General features: G+C 37.5%; 1 pseudogene; it reads left to right on the forward strand.

Moving 5' to 3' along the window:
- The first annotated feature begins 246 nt into the window (after positions 1-246).
- On the forward strand, positions 247-597 carry LOC116597757 (annotated as a pseudogene).
- Positions 598-15,735: the final 15,138 nt, after the last annotated feature.

The following is a 15,735-nucleotide window of genomic DNA, read 5'->3' on the forward strand; positions in this document are numbered from 1 at the left end:
TAGAATTAGGCAAAAGAGAAGTGGAGCAGAGGACTGATTTTATTCTCCACTATCAAGTCTGCATGTATCTGTGGACCCCAAAGCTTCTGGGAAGCATGAAGGAGCATTTTATCATAGGCTTGATGGGCCTCTCTTTCCTAACTATACAGCATTTGTACAAACTTTTAAATTATGAGGTATTTGAACTATATAGCAAAATACAGTGGTTGGTGCGCTGAGCTCCACAGCTCCCACACCACCACCATCATGATGTGAACCTTCAAGGAGGACCACTTGCTGGAACACAGATGTGTGGAATCTGCAAATATCTGAGTGAAATATCCAGCCGGGTTCCAGGGGTTGTGGAAAAAAGTCTCAGGCTCTCAGATGGTTGACACAAACAGAAGTATCTGATTCGATCTGACATCACGGTGGCTCAGTTCATATGGATTGTTAGGAAAAGGATCCAGCTTCCTGCTGAAAAGGAAATCTTCCTGTTGGTGGGTAAGACAGTTCCACAGTTCAGCCTAACTACAGGACAGCTTTATGAGAAAGGAATAAGATGAAGACGGATTTTTGTGTGTGGCCTGCAGTGGAGAGAACATTTCTGGCTTCTGAGGGCCAACGCTGGGCTAGGTACACTTTTGTGGCTTATGTGTCTTTTGAATAGCTGGGAAATTTCAGTTACCAGACCTCTTCACAGAGACCTAGTAGTGCATTTGGAACTGGATTTATTCCTTGATATATTGGAAGGTATTGTTTCCTCAGATTAGTAAATTATCATACAGAGTTTTATTTTGAGTTTTCCTTTTTGTGCCCTGTCCTCACAGCTGTACTCCAAGGGAAATTGTTCCTTTGAGGATCATATTTAATGAAGATATTTCCATATCAAAGTGAGGTAGTGATGTAGGAAAGACGTTAAGGTTCAAAGTCAACAGCCAAGAAAGAATTCTTTAGACGTCTTTGGTGCAAAAAGGTGGTTTTATTCAAGCACAGGGACAGGACCCATGGTCAGAAAGAGCAGCACTGGGGTCATGAGAAGTGGTCCATTATATACTTTCAAGTTGGGTGGAGGAATGGCGTAAGTCTTTAAGGAATTTTGGAAGCAAAGTTTCCAGTACCTTGAGGGGGCTAGTTATTGTTGGGAAAATATCATTTATTACTGTCTAATAAAACCTTAGTCACGAGACCCTTCAGATGTATATCGGTGGGCCATATGCTCAGGGGGTTGATTGCCAACACATAACTGGGGGGGTTTAGAGATAAAGAAGTTTCCAAAGGAGTTTTTATATGTTAAAGTGGACTTATAGGATCCTGGGGACCAGGCTAGGGTTGTCTTTTGCCCTTAGCAAAATATTAACATTGAGGCAGTTGAATCCTTAGAGGAATGTCGCTCTGCCTGTCTCAAGGACTTGTTAATGGGCTGTAGGTAAGTAAGGAAATTTAATAATTTCTCTTCTGCCTTTGTTTCCCACATCAGGTAGATGGGGTATTAAAGTGAAAGAGAAGGGGATAATGCATTTCTTCTGGATAAAGTGAAAGTGTTTGAAGTGTTAAAGATGGCTAAGTATTAAAAGCACCCAAATTAAATACTTAGCAATCAGAACACTTGCTTCACTAGATTTTGCCAACTGCCAATCATGTTGGACTGAGCTACTCTTTTTCTCTTTCTGAAACTATAAAGGTAAATAATTAACAATAAAACTTCCTCTTATAAAGACAAAGGAAGAAAAGGAAGGAAGGAAGATAGATAGATACAGAGAATAATACCCAATAAACTTCCAAGCTTTGACATATTTTAACTTCTTGCACTATTGTATTAGTTTCCTAGGGCTGCCATAACACTTACCACAAACTTGATGGCTTAAAACAACAAACATTTATTCTGTCAAAGTTCTAGATGCCAGAAGTACAAAATGGAAGATCTCACCACGGCTGATTCCTTCTGGAGTCTTTGAAGAAGAATATTTTCCATCTCTCTCTTCTAGCTTCTTCTGTCTGCAGGCAAACCAAGACACTATGTACCTTCTCACCTCCTCTCCTCTTCAGAAAGATACTTGTCATTGGATTTAGGGTTCACCCTGATTCAGGATGATCTCATCTCCAGATCTTTAACTTAATTACATGTGCAAAGACCCTTTTTCCAAATAGGGTGATATTCATAGGCTTTTGGTGGAACATATTCTTTTGGAAGCCACCATTCAACCCAGCACCACTATTGACTTTAACCCTTACAAACAAAATGGTGTAGTATCATTGAAATTCCCTCCCCAACCCCTTCTATCTACTTTGCTTCAGCCCTGGATATAACAACTATCCTAAATTTCACTGCCATGTATACTCTAGTACTTTTACTACCTTTGTATCCACAAAGAACATGCAGTTGTTTATATACACATATAATGTGTTTGGAAAAAATTGGCATGTTATCTTTTCAATAGTATTTTTATATGAGACTCATAACTGTGTAATTCAAGTCTTCTAGAGGCTTACTGATTTTTTTTTTTGACTGTTTGATCTATCAGTTTTGGATAGATATATTAAAATCTTCCACTATGATTTCAGATTTGTAAAATTTTCTTATGATCCTGTTCATTTTTGCTTTTTTAATTTTGGCTTGGTTATTAGGCATGTATAAAGATAACAGTTATTTTCTCTTAGTGCTTTTAAAACATTAATTCTTTTTGCCTCTGACCTCTATTTTGTAGTCTATCAATTGTTAATCCAATATTGGCAATCTGTCTTTCCTTTCTGTTTATTTTTTAAGATGTTTCTCCTTATACTTAACATTCTGCTATTTTGTCATGATGTTTCTAAGTAGGTTCCTACTTGCAAATCTTATAGAGTCCCACAGCTGCAAAGATGTTGCTACTCAACACCCATACTCTAGGACCAATATCCTGGTTTGGTCTTACCCTGAGCTATTGGCAACTTCTGGATTTTACTACTCTGGCTTTGAGCTTTTGCTTCATTTCCAGAATTAATTGTTTTTCCCCCCACACACTTTTTTCTTTATTCATTTCTTCCATTAAAGAAGGATTTAGTAGGGGTGCCTGGGTGGCTCAGCCAAACATCTGCCTTTGACTCAGTCATAATCCCAGGGTCCTAGGATCAAGCCCCAAGTCAGGCTTCCTGCTCAGCCAGGAGCCTGCTTCTCTCTCTTTTCCCTGCTCCTGCTCTCTCTCAGTATCTCTATCACTATCTCTGCCTTTCCAATAAATAGATAAAACCTTAAAAAAAAAAAAGAGGGGGAGAGAGAGAGAGACATATTTAGTAGGGGCACCTGGGTGGCTCAGTTAGTTAAGCACCTGATTCTTGATCTCAGGGTCATGAGATCAAGCCCTGCATCCTGCTCTGCGCTCAGTGGGGAGTCTACTTGAGATTCTTTATCCTTTCCTCTCTCTTCCGCTCTGCTCCTTCAAACTGAAGCTCATGCTCTCTCTCTCTAAAATAAATAAATAATAAACAAATAAATAAAATCTTTTAAAAATGATTTAGTAATATTTTTCCCAGCACTTGTTTATGTTTATAGTGGGAAGAGGTGCTTTGTCAACTCTGCTGTCTATACTGAGGAATAAGAAGGGTCTGGAATTCTCTTTACTCTTCTGTGAGATCATGAAGAAGCAATGAAGAGTCAGCTGCTTTCCCCTGAGAACTTGGCATTGAGAATCAAGAAATAATATTCTTTCATACAAAATCCCTGCATGACTTAATATCACTGTAATTTAAAAATGTGACAATGTGTAGATAAAAATGTATAAATGTGAGAGGTGCTATTGTGAGAGGATATACTATTCACACTTTATAGAGAAAGAACTGAGACTCAGAAGTTAAATAACTTGTGGCGCATGGCTGGCTCAGTTGGTGGAACATGTGACTCTTGATCTTGGGGTTGTAAGTTTGAACCCCACATTGGGTACAGAGATTACTTAAAAATAAAATCTTAATTAAAAAAAAAAAAAAAAAGACTGGTTCCTGGGTGGCTCAGTCAATTAAGCATCTGACTCTTGAACTCAGCTCAGGTCTTCATCTCATTCATCCCAGTGAATTCAATCTCTGCCCTGGGCTCTATGCTAAGTGTGAAGCCTACTTAAAAACAAGAAGAAGAAAAAGAAAGAAAGAAGAAGAAGAAGAAGAAGGAGGAGGAGGAGGAGGAGGAGGGGGAGGAGGAGGAGGAGGAGGAGGAGAAGAAAAGAAAAGAAAAGAAAAGAAAAGAAAGAAAAAGAAAGAAGTTAAGTAATTTGTCCAAAGTTACAAGGACTGTAAGTGAAAAAACTGAGATCTTAAGCTATGATTATGAGACCAAAGCACAGTCTTTCCTTACTATGTTGCTTTCTAGGAAAATGTAATCTTTATATAAGAAGAGACATATTTAAAAGGTAAAAACTAAAGAATCAGACCATATTTAAGGGCTAAAGTGTATAGAACAGAAAAAACTATAAAAGGAAGATATCAAGGTGGTGTATAAATATCTCTATTCTTTTTGAGAGAAATGAAATAGCTCCATGCCAGTTGAATGCATTCCTTACAGATAGAATTACCTGTTGAGTACAGTTTTGGAAGAGCTCACCAGATGGCATTCCAAATGAGAGATGCCCACATGGACTGTGAAGGTATAATGGCTTTCAGACATTTATGTCTTTTTCTGGCAAATGATATTGCTTTGAAAGGCAGATTTTTTTTTCTCTTTTGAAGGTTATGTGCACTTTTAAAGAGACATATATATGCCTTAAATACACTGGATCTGTGAGGACATCAGATAGTGTGTGGTAGTTAACCCAATGATAATGGTTGATTCTGAGGACAGAGGTAATTTAGCTGATTTTATTGCCCCTAATATTCCCATTCATATTTCTTTATAACATAAAGGGATATGATTTTCCAAGCAAGTATGCTATTTTCTGATGTAAAATTGATGCTACCTGATGCCCTGAATTTTAATTCTAATGTTTTTGGCTGTATATAACAGAAAACTCAACTAAAAGTGGCTTAAACGGTAAGGAAATAATTTTCCCATATATGAGTTCTGGAGATAGCGTGATTTCCAGGTTGGTTAATTTAAGAGCAGCAGTGCATCAAAGATTCTTTCCATGAAAAACATGGCTCTTTGTATGTTTTTGTGCTCCCATCTCCAGTGTGTTAGTTTTTGTCTTCCTGCTTTTCTCATCATGGTTCCAAGATGGCTGCCTCATCTCCAGGCATCTTTCCCTCAAACAGCAAAGTTGAAATATCAAAAGGGGGCAGTTTTCCTTCACAATGGCAGAAAATCCTTTCCCAGAAGCTGTCATGGAAAAGTTTCTTTCAAGTCGTGTTTGCTAGGATTACCTTACACATCCATTCCTAAACAATCAATGGCAAAAAAAAAAAAAAAAGTAGAATTTCCACAATGGACTTTGCTAACAGAGACTTAGTCTTTGGAGCTAGGGAAGGCCTCCTTCACTGAGCACATATCCATGATAAGGGTGAACCAAGTCAAGGTTCTGCTGGTAAGCAATATAGGAGGGACTGGCTATTGATAGGCAACTCACAGTACCTGAACATTTAAGTCCTGTTGGACAAGGGAAATGTGCTAACAATTATTAGCTTGGCCAATTGTTTGAAGAAGGGGGACTATCATTATTTAACCACCAAAGTCCTATGAATAACATTTTGGTCTTGACCACAAATATGTTATCCTTTTCAGTTCATGAAGCTTGAGTCTACATCTTAAAATAGTATAGCTTTGTCTGCTCAAACTAGCATTCCCCTCCTTGTTTTTTTGTTTTGTTTTTGTTTTTGTTTTAATCATATTTTTTACCACTGCAAACAAATTAATCTTTTGGGCACTGCTAATCACTTTACCTCCTTTCCTAACCATAGAACTGAGCATGTGACTCAGCATGATTCACATACACTCATCTCTCTGGATACAATGATTGGTCTGTGATGGGCACATGGCCCAGACTAGGTCAGTGTCTGTCTCAAGATTTATCTAAATGGAGAGGAAAGAAAATAATGATTTTTTGAGATTTAGGATAGGATTCAAACAGAATTATAAGCTTACACATAAATGCAGCCATGATTCTAGATGCATAATTATGGCTGGCTTGAAACAATGAGAGCATATGCAAAAAATAAAACAGAAATAAGACATGGAGTGGAGAGAGGGAGAAAGAAAGGACAGAGAAAGAGAGATGGTAGCACTTAACTCTCTGAACCCCTCATTTCTGCCCCTCTTAAGACTTTGTGATTTGAACTTATGAATTCTTTTTTGTTTAAGCTAATTTGAATGAGATTACTCTTAATTGCAACAAGAAGAGTCCTGATTGAACAGAGTCCTTTAATTGCCTAAAGTATAGTTAGTTAAACTATAGTTGAGGAGGAACCATTGTACAATGGAGGAACTGTATCAGTCAAGATTCAATCACGAGGTAGAAACCACATAGTAATTTGAACAGAGGAAGTTTAATATAAAGAAATATTAACCATACCAGAGAATCAGAATAATGAATGAACAGATAGTAAGAAGTAAAGGGAGTTCTAAATAATATAGGAATAGCAGCTATCATGGAGCAGCCCCTACCCTGGGGGCTAAGATAGGGTATATGTGTAAGAGTTTCCCAGCCTGTCTAGATATACAGCCAGACCTTATTGGAGTGGTCAGGACAGGAAATCACTGAAAGGCAGGGAAGTCTCTGTGGTGTCATGTTAGTGCAACTTTCTGGAAATACACCTTGCTAAAAAAAAGCTTTTAAAGAAGAGGTATCTTGCTGAAAGCATTCCACTACAAAACCAGCTGAGTGGGGTGCAAAAGGAAGATTCTGGCTGCTAGGTACTGCTGACCATTGTGCCCAACAGTGGTCAAGTTCTGGAGAAAACTCATGTATTGCTGATTGCCAAAGTCCTGCTCTCCAGGAGCCTGCTGCCATGTACACAGGAACTGGGAAGGAAAACAGCTTCTTCCTGCAATGTCTCTCCAGAAGTTCCTGCTGTGAAAGCTTAATGTTGTATCAATTGGCAAAGAAAAAAATATTTTAAATATCTGAATGTTAAAAAGATCAAAGGGGCGCCTGGGTGGCTCAGTGGATTAAAGCCTCTGCCTTAAGCTCAGATCATGATCTCAGGGTCCTGAAATCAAGTCCTGCATCAGGATGTCTCTCATCAGGGAGCCTGTTTGCCCCCCAACCTGCCTGCCTGCCTCTCTGCCTACTTGTGATCTCTGTCAGTCAAATAAATAAGTAAAATCTTAAAAAATAATAATAATAAAATTAAATTTAAAAAAAGAATCAGAGCCTGATAGGAACTTTTATTAGGCTTTCTTCCTTAAGTTAAAATAAAGCTATGTACCCGGGGTGGGGTGGGGTGGTGGGAACACCTTCTGAAGCCTGTGGAAGAATTTACTAAAACATTCCAAAGAGAAATAGCTCTAAATTCAGAACACAGAAGTCTTTTGATTTCCATCTTACTTGGAAATCTTCTCCCTGATATAAGGTAGCAAGTTGAGGATAATGTAATTGGATGGATGGCTCAACACGTGATGTGATATAAGTGGAAACCAAATTCCTGGAGGAACTGAAAGCAACTACTCTTATCCTAGAAATCTTTGCAAAACCAGAAATTCAGCTCCAGACATAATTCAAATTCTACCTATATATTTTTTCTTACCAATGCCAAAACCTCCCCTATTTAAATCAAAAGGCTTGTAAGTATTGTAAAAATTTCGGCCTTAGGGAACAAAATTCTTCCTCAAGGAACAGGCATTCTTTCCTTGTGCCTTTGAGATGTCAATGTTCTACCTGGTCTCCAACAACTCTTATCTAGGTCATCTCTTTGAAACACAAACTTCAGAGAGATAATCCTTATCAGAATCAAAACAATTGGGGAAGTTGATGCAAATGCAGAATCTAAAGAAATCTAAAGAATCTAGAAATCTAAATCTAAATCTAGCCATCAGAGCAGGTTAACTTATTCCAACTGTTCTTTTATAAGCTACTGAGTTTTGCATTATCATATCTGTCTCAGAGCTAAAATTTCAAAATGAAAACTATAAGGTCTCTCTATCTGTCTTCATGTTGAAATGTATCTCTGTACATGTGTTGAAAATGTGTGGCATTTTCTACCTGGAATTGAATTATTAAAATTAATTTGTGGAAGAGCTCTGTTTAATTGGCTTAAAGGAAACTAAGTGCTTATATGAATTGAGTATCCATAAAATTCTATAAAATATAAAAATATATAAAATATATATATATATATATTTTTTTTTTGACAGAGAGAGATCAGAAGTAGGCAGAGAGGCAGGCAGAGAGAGAGAGGAGGAAGCAGGCTCCCTGCCGAGCAGAGAGCCCGATGCGGGACTCGATCCCAGGACCCCGAGATCATGACCTGAGCCGAAGGCAGCGGCTTAACCCACTGAGCCACCCAGGCGCCCCAAATATTTTTTAAAAATAGTAGAAACTAACCCAAATGCTTTATATGTTCGTGTGATATTGGAAATATTTGGTATTAAAGCTAATTTAAGTTTGTTGGTTTAATTAAAATAAGCATGTCTTTGGAATTATTAACATTGGCTGTAATGCAGACACACAACTTTCACTCTACCTGGATTTATTAGTCAAATAAGTTCATGTTATCCCTTTTATGAAATTTTTCAGCAAGAAAAATAATGGTTTTTATGATATGCCTATGCTAAAAAAATTTCCAAATCTTTTTGGTAACCTAAAACTTTAAAGTTTTCTAAATTAAATTAAATGACAGGTATCTAATAAATATCTGTGTAATTTCTAAATAAGATAAATACTGAAACCTTAAATCCTGAACATAGGTTTATCTACTTTTGGTTTTCTTCTACAGAGAAAACGAAAAATAATTTATATTAGGAACTGTGTCAGGACACCTGGGTCGATCAGTGGGTTAAGCATCTGCCTTTAGCTCAGGTCATAATCCCAGGGTTCTGGAATTGAGTCCCAAGCCAGGGATGAGTATGGGGGGGGAGGGTCCTTGCTCAGCGGGAAGTCTACTTCTCCCTTGGCTTACTATTCCTCCTGCTTATATGCTCTCTCTTTGATAAATAAATAAATAAAATCTTAAAAAAGAAAGAAAGAAAGATGTCTAATACAGTAATACTGAAAAATATGTGAGAAAGGATGCATTTCTAAAAATTATAAAAAGACTTTACAGGTCTCCCAATCCATAGACAGCTAATACAAGAAATAGCCTACAACCATGTTCCTCTTAATTTCCACTAGAAATTAAGGTGTTTAGGAGTTAAGAGTTCTAGTATATGCAATTAAAGCTACTAGGAATATTAAGGGAAAACTTTCTACGTGCAAGGATATGTGTTTTCACTAAAAGAATTGATGAGGAATGGAGATGTGTTTTTGCCAAGGGAAAAGAATGTAGTTTTGTCCTAAAGTAAAACTGGTTATTTCAAAATGCGAAAGAGGAGAATAAAATACAAAATGCTACAGAAAATGGGGAAGAGAGGGGCACTTGGGTGGTACAGTTGATTAAACAATAGACTCTTGGTATCAGCTCAGGTCATGAGTCCTGCATCAGGCTCTGCACTCAGTGCAGAGTCTATTTGAGTTTCTCTCACCCTCTGCTTCCCTCTTCCCATTCTTTTTAAAATAAATAAATAAGTAAATAAAATTTTTTAAAAAGAAAGAAAGTTGGGAAGAGAGAATTTTACCTTGTGAAGTCAAATTGGCTAAAAATGGAATTTTTATTATAAGGTTTTGAAATAAAAGCTTTAATGTCAATAGTGTACTTATATAAAACTAAAGCTTTATATTTTTCCTTTTTTAAAAAGATTTTATTTTTTTAAGTAATCTCTACACCCACCATGGGGCTCAAATCACAACTCCAAAATCAAGAATCACATGTTCAACCAACTAGGCCAGCCAGGAGCCCTTAAAACTTAATTTTCTTTGATTTGCCCCTTAAAACTTAATTTTCTTTGATTTGCTAAAAGGACAGTTTTCTTGGACAGTTGAGCTGTTCCTGTCTGTTAAGAGATTGTGAAAGGTTTTTCTTTGCCTTATAAGTAATTTGCCTAGAAAACAAAGATTTTGTGTTTTGTCAAAATAATTTCCTATACTTTATCGGGTGTCTGATTTGTTTTGTTCACAACTATGTAAAATTTTGCATTTGCCTTTGAAGTCTTTTATTGTCACTCTGGTCGAATAGATGATTTAATGTTACCCAATGCTCTGTAACCCTAATTAGTCATATGTCCAAATCCTTTTGATATTTTTGACAAATTTCCCAAATTCAAATTCTTTTTTTAAAAAATATTTTATTTATTTATTTGACAGACAGAGATCACAAGTAGGCAGAGAGGCAAGCAGAGAGAGAGAGGAGGAGGAAGGCTCCCTGCTGAGCAGAGAGCCCAATGTGGGGCTCGATCCCAGGACCCTGAGATCATGACCCGAGCTGAAGGCAAGGCTTTAACCCACTGAGCCACCCAGGCGCCCCCCAAATTCAAATTCTAAATGAAGTCCTTTTGACCTCAAACTGACTGGTACTTTAAAGAGTGTCCCTGGAAGATCTCAAAAGATTTGTTCTCCTTCTTTTGTAAGAGAGTTGTTAAACAAATTGGCTAAACAAATATGTTAAATTATGTTAAAACTTTGTCAATTAAGTAATGCTAATCTTTAGATTATATTTTTGTAGTCTTTATGTGTCCCAGTCTATGAAAGTCTAGAAATCTGACATGTCCTGGTGTAAGGTTTTTGATCATGATTTTAGTAGTATCTTGCAATGTTGTATGTCACAGAAATAACCAAATGTCTTTGTCAATTGCATTGTAATGAACTCTCATCAGATCCTTAACTGTGGTCATTTTTAAGTCTTTGTCATTTACAGAAGTTACTGTTTTGCTCTGATGTTTTTGCAGGTATATTTCATTTTCAGATAGAGATTCACAGAAAGGACCCTGACAAGTACAGACTTCTCATAACTTTAAGATCATCCCATTGAGCTGAATAAGAATTTAAGAGAAAACTTGATTCATGAAACTGCTAACAGCAGAACCAGAGTTAATACCATGACATTGAATGAATTAATGAGGATGATTATAATTTGTTATGACTTTTTGTTTGAAACACTACTGCTGATCCTGTAATGTTTTGTTTTCCAAATTTAAGGAAACTCTTTTCTCTTAACCTATCTATGACCTATAGCAATTTGGTAAAGCATACCTTTGTGAACAAAGATGAAATAATTATTTTCCCCCCTGCATCTGATCCCTCCAGAACTAAGATTTTAAAGAGTATTCTTATTTTTCATGTCAATATAGTTATTTGCATAAATCAATAAGAATCTGTTCTCCTTGTAAGGGGACACAGTTGGAAACTTTGGTTATCTTACCAAGGCTTTGGATGGAATGTCATATTTGAAAATGAGGTGCATAAAATCAGATATGACCAGTTTAAATAAACTAAGGTTGACTTTACAGAACCAATAAACCCCCTTGGAAAAACAGCCTGATCTTGCTTATAGATTTCCTGACAGCCTTATCAGGTGATTAACAAAGGTTACTTCCTGGCAGATGCAAGAACCTCAGGATATTTGGGAGACCTTGAGAAGAGAGGCATTTGCCCAAATTATAGGTATTGAAGGCAAAATCTGATAGCAAGTCCTTGGCTTCCTAGCCTCAAGAGACTTTTAAAAGACCAGTTTGGGATTCCTTATGAAAAGTTCCAGTAAAGCAGATTTAAAAGAATCTATACAGGGATGCCTGGCTGGTTCAGTTGTTAGACCATAAAACTCTTGCTGTCAGTGTCATGAGTTCAAGCCCCATATTGGGTGTGGAGCCTACTTAAAATAAAGAAAGAAATAGAAAGAAAGAAAGGAAAGAAGGAAAGAAGGAAGGAAGGAAGGAAGGAAAAGAAAGAAAGCCAATCATTATTCTTGCTGCACTCATGTAAATAATTAGGACAAGTTTTTGAAACTAGACTTCTTTTGTAAACAAATTTGTCTTAATTTGGCTATCTCTAGTAGAAATAAGGGTCGTTTTAAAGAGAAAAATTACGTCTCAGTAGAAACTATAATACACACTTGTGGATATCAGATTCTAGTTCTGTTAATTGTCTTTTATAAATTTTTTCCCTACCTATAAACTGGACTAGATCTTAAATTTTAGTTTCCTCAAATATCTGGCTACAACTCTCCAAACTAGCATTTCCCATTTTCTCCCATCATTCTGATTTGGAACTGTTCCAAACAATGACTGCCTTTGAATCTCCTAGGTACTATATCAGTTTTCCTCACTACCCAAATGGAGGCCAATGTCAGGGACTTAAACCTTGGTTACACATCTCATAGTAATAAAAGGGTCCACCTGACACCTGGTCCTATGCAGACACCAGAGACTTCTAAATCACATTGACCAAGAAAAGAAGTAACTGACATCAGTGTAGTCCTCTTCTACACAAGATGCTGGGTCAAGTCTTCATATTCTAACATAAAACCCTTTCTTTTTCTCTTTCTTCCTTTTACTCTGGCATTGGCCTGAAAAGATCATGTCATCATCTGTCTCTCCCAGACCATTTCTAAGAGGGGTAACCCTCAGATTGCTGGATTTGTTTCCAAAAACTCTGATCTGTCTATTAACAATACCACCTTAGTGGGAGTGGTCTGTGCCCTGACTGGATTTACTTTGTCTATGGTGGGTATCATTCTCCTTGGGCCTATAAATGCTTTGATGACTGGAAAATGCCTCTTGGGGCACCCTAACTGTGCCCCTAACTATTTATAGACAAAGACAGCTCTTTTGTCAACTACCCTAAATTTACATTGTCAATTTAGAAAAGACCTACCAGGAGACATTTGTGATTGATTCACTTCCTTTGTCAGGGCTCTATTTCCTTTGTTAGGTACAGATGTAAATGGGACTATGATCAGGAACCTCTCCCAAACTTTTGAAGATATTGTAGCATCTGCTACTAAAGCAATAGCTGCCCAATAAAAATCCTTAGACTCTCTAGCCAAAGTTGTTCTTGATAGTAGGATAAGTCTTGATTGTCTTGTAGCTGAGTCAGGGGTGTCTGTTGTGGTGGACATCACCTGCTACACCTGGGTTAACACATCTGGGGAAGCTGAGACTCAGTTACATAAGATCACTGAGCAAGCCACATGGCTTAAAAACATGACTCTTTCAACAAGATCTTTCTTTGACTTTTTTTTTAAGAATTAAAAAAAATATATATATATTTTTTTAAGTAATCTCTACCTCCAATGTGGGGCTCAAACTTACAACCCTGAGATCAAGAGTTCCATGTTCCACCAACTGAGTCAGCCAGGCAGCCCTGATTTATTTGACTGACGATTGATTTGAGTCTTGGGGACCATGACTCTGAAGTACACTCTAGACATTGTGAGTTATCTTGCTTATAATAGTTATAGTAGACCCCCTGGTGAGTTGTATTTTCTCAAAAGTTTTAAATGTAGGATGCCTGGGTGGCTCGGTTGGTTAAGTATCTGCCTTCAGCTCAGATCATGATTCTAGGATCCTGGGATTGAGTACCCTCCTCAGCAGGGAGCCTGCTTCTCCCTCTGCCTTCTGCTTCCCTGCTTGTGCTCTCTCTCTCTCTCTCTCTCTCTCATTCTGACAAATAAATAAATAAAATCTTAAAAAATAAAAGAAAAGTTTTAAATGTATGTTTGCACTTGCTAACCACCAAGCAAGTGATCTCCCTAAGACTGGAACATCAGAAAAAGAATGAAGAGAATCATTGACTTTAAAAAAAGGAGTGAACATGAAGTCACGAGCTGTGAATACCACAGAAATTCAAAAAATACCATGACCTGTGAACACCACACAAAGGTCAGCAAAAACTGTAAAAACTTCAGAATGGTAGCTGGGAGGGCTGCTAATGCCTTAAATTTTTATCACATCTGAAAGTCTGATCAAAAGGGGGGAATTACTTAAAAAGAGATAACAGGTCAAAAATGGAGTCACTTGTGCTAAGCCCCGCATCAGCAAACCGACTTAATACCTAACCTAACTGTAGTTTCTGCTTCCCCTAGGAATATAATCTTAACTAGTCAATCTGGAATTACCTGGTCAGCACTAGTAAGGTAATCTGCCTGATAGATGGCCTTCTTCCCCCAAAGGAAGGTGACCTTGCCTGAAATAATCCACTGTTTCCTAGAATAACTTCCTTGCCCTATCTCCTTCTGCATATAAGTCTGTGGTCATTTTGTACAGCTCTTTTGAGGTCCTTTTTATCTGTTAGTTGGGATATTACAGATTCATGAATGGTAGGATAAAGCCAATTAGATCTTCAAATTTACTCAGTTAGATTTTGTTTTTCTTTAACACTATGTAATGACATTGTGCAGGATCTAGATTTGGATAGTCTGGGTTTGAATTTTCATTTGGCCGTTTATTAGCTATGTAGGATACTCAAACATTCCCTTCCTTATTTCTTTCACCTATAAACTGATGATAATAGTACCTCCTTCAATGGTTGGTTTGAGGATGAGTAAATCAATATGCTCAATTGCTTAGAACAATTCCATGCCTCATAGTAAGTGGTGTGGGGGAGGAAAAAGAATTTTCCCTCTACGGTTCTAGATTCTTGACTGAGACATCCACATAATAAAAAGTCAGATTAACAGGAGAAAAATCAAACAAAAGTTTAATAACACACATATCATTCAAGTATATAGGATAGAAATCAGGAAAACTGAGTAACTCTCTGAAATGATCCATGCCATCACCTTAAACACCATCTTCAGCTGAAGACAAAAGAAAGATATAGGGGTTGAGGAGTCATTTAGGGGAGGTTACCAGGAAGGCACAGTAAACAAAGGTATGGTTGCTAAGCAGATTTGTCTCAGTGCCTTCTCCATTGGTAAGACTTTCTAGAGATTTGCTCATCTCTCTATTCCTGGTAAAACAAGGAAGATACCCTCACAAATGGGTATACATTTATACATGTAAATGTCTTTAACAAAAGGGTAACTTCTTGGTTTTCAGAGCTTCTCCCAGGTCTGTTGTTTTTTTAAAAAGTAACCAACTTAAAATAATCAATATGACAAAGAGGCATATTTTGGGGTGACAAATTCTGCTTCCCTGTAGTTGATTTTATTATTAAAATCAGACCCTGGAAAATACAACCACCAGAGGCCTATAAATGAAGATAAGGCTGAATTATTTGCAAACCCAAACCCTCATGTGCTCTCATTCTTGACACTTTCTCCTACCAAAAGAGCTTCTAGAGAAGTGGTAAAACAAAGAAAGAATAGAGGAGACAAGAGAGACAGAAAACCAGATAAAGAGAGAGAGATACTGCAGGCCCCATTCATCAAGTGTTTTCTCAGTCCCTCAGTAATTAAGTGACCAGTTTCTGATGTATGCCCCCATGCTCCTGATTAGGCTCTACTTGACTGAAGAACCCACCATTCTTTGATTTCTTTGGTGAAGCCTGGCACCTCAGTGCCAAGAGGAATCCATCCTCTTTGGATGAAGCTTTCTTTGAGAAGCTCTGTTCTGACTTTATTATGAAACAGATGGCTGATAAAGTGAACAGTCATTGCATCGGTTTAAATTATGCTCTCTATCCTGACCTTAACCAAAAATTTGCAAAAGATCCTCTCTTCAAATTGCCATGATCAGAAGTGCCCTCTCTGTGAGGCCTTCCCTTCTATTCACAGTCACCAAAATGGAGCGGTGGGGTGGGGTTGGGGGGAAGAACCTGGAAAAGAGTAGGCCTATGTAGTGGGGGCAGGGTCTATCTGCTAACGAAAATAAGGAAAGGACTGACAGTA

The sequence above is a fragment of the Mustela erminea genome, chromosome 8 (genome assembly GCF_009829155.1).
Source record: "Mustela erminea isolate mMusErm1 chromosome 8, mMusErm1.Pri, whole genome shotgun sequence".
NCBI classification, from domain to species: domain Eukaryota; kingdom Metazoa; phylum Chordata; class Mammalia; order Carnivora; family Mustelidae; genus Mustela; species Mustela erminea.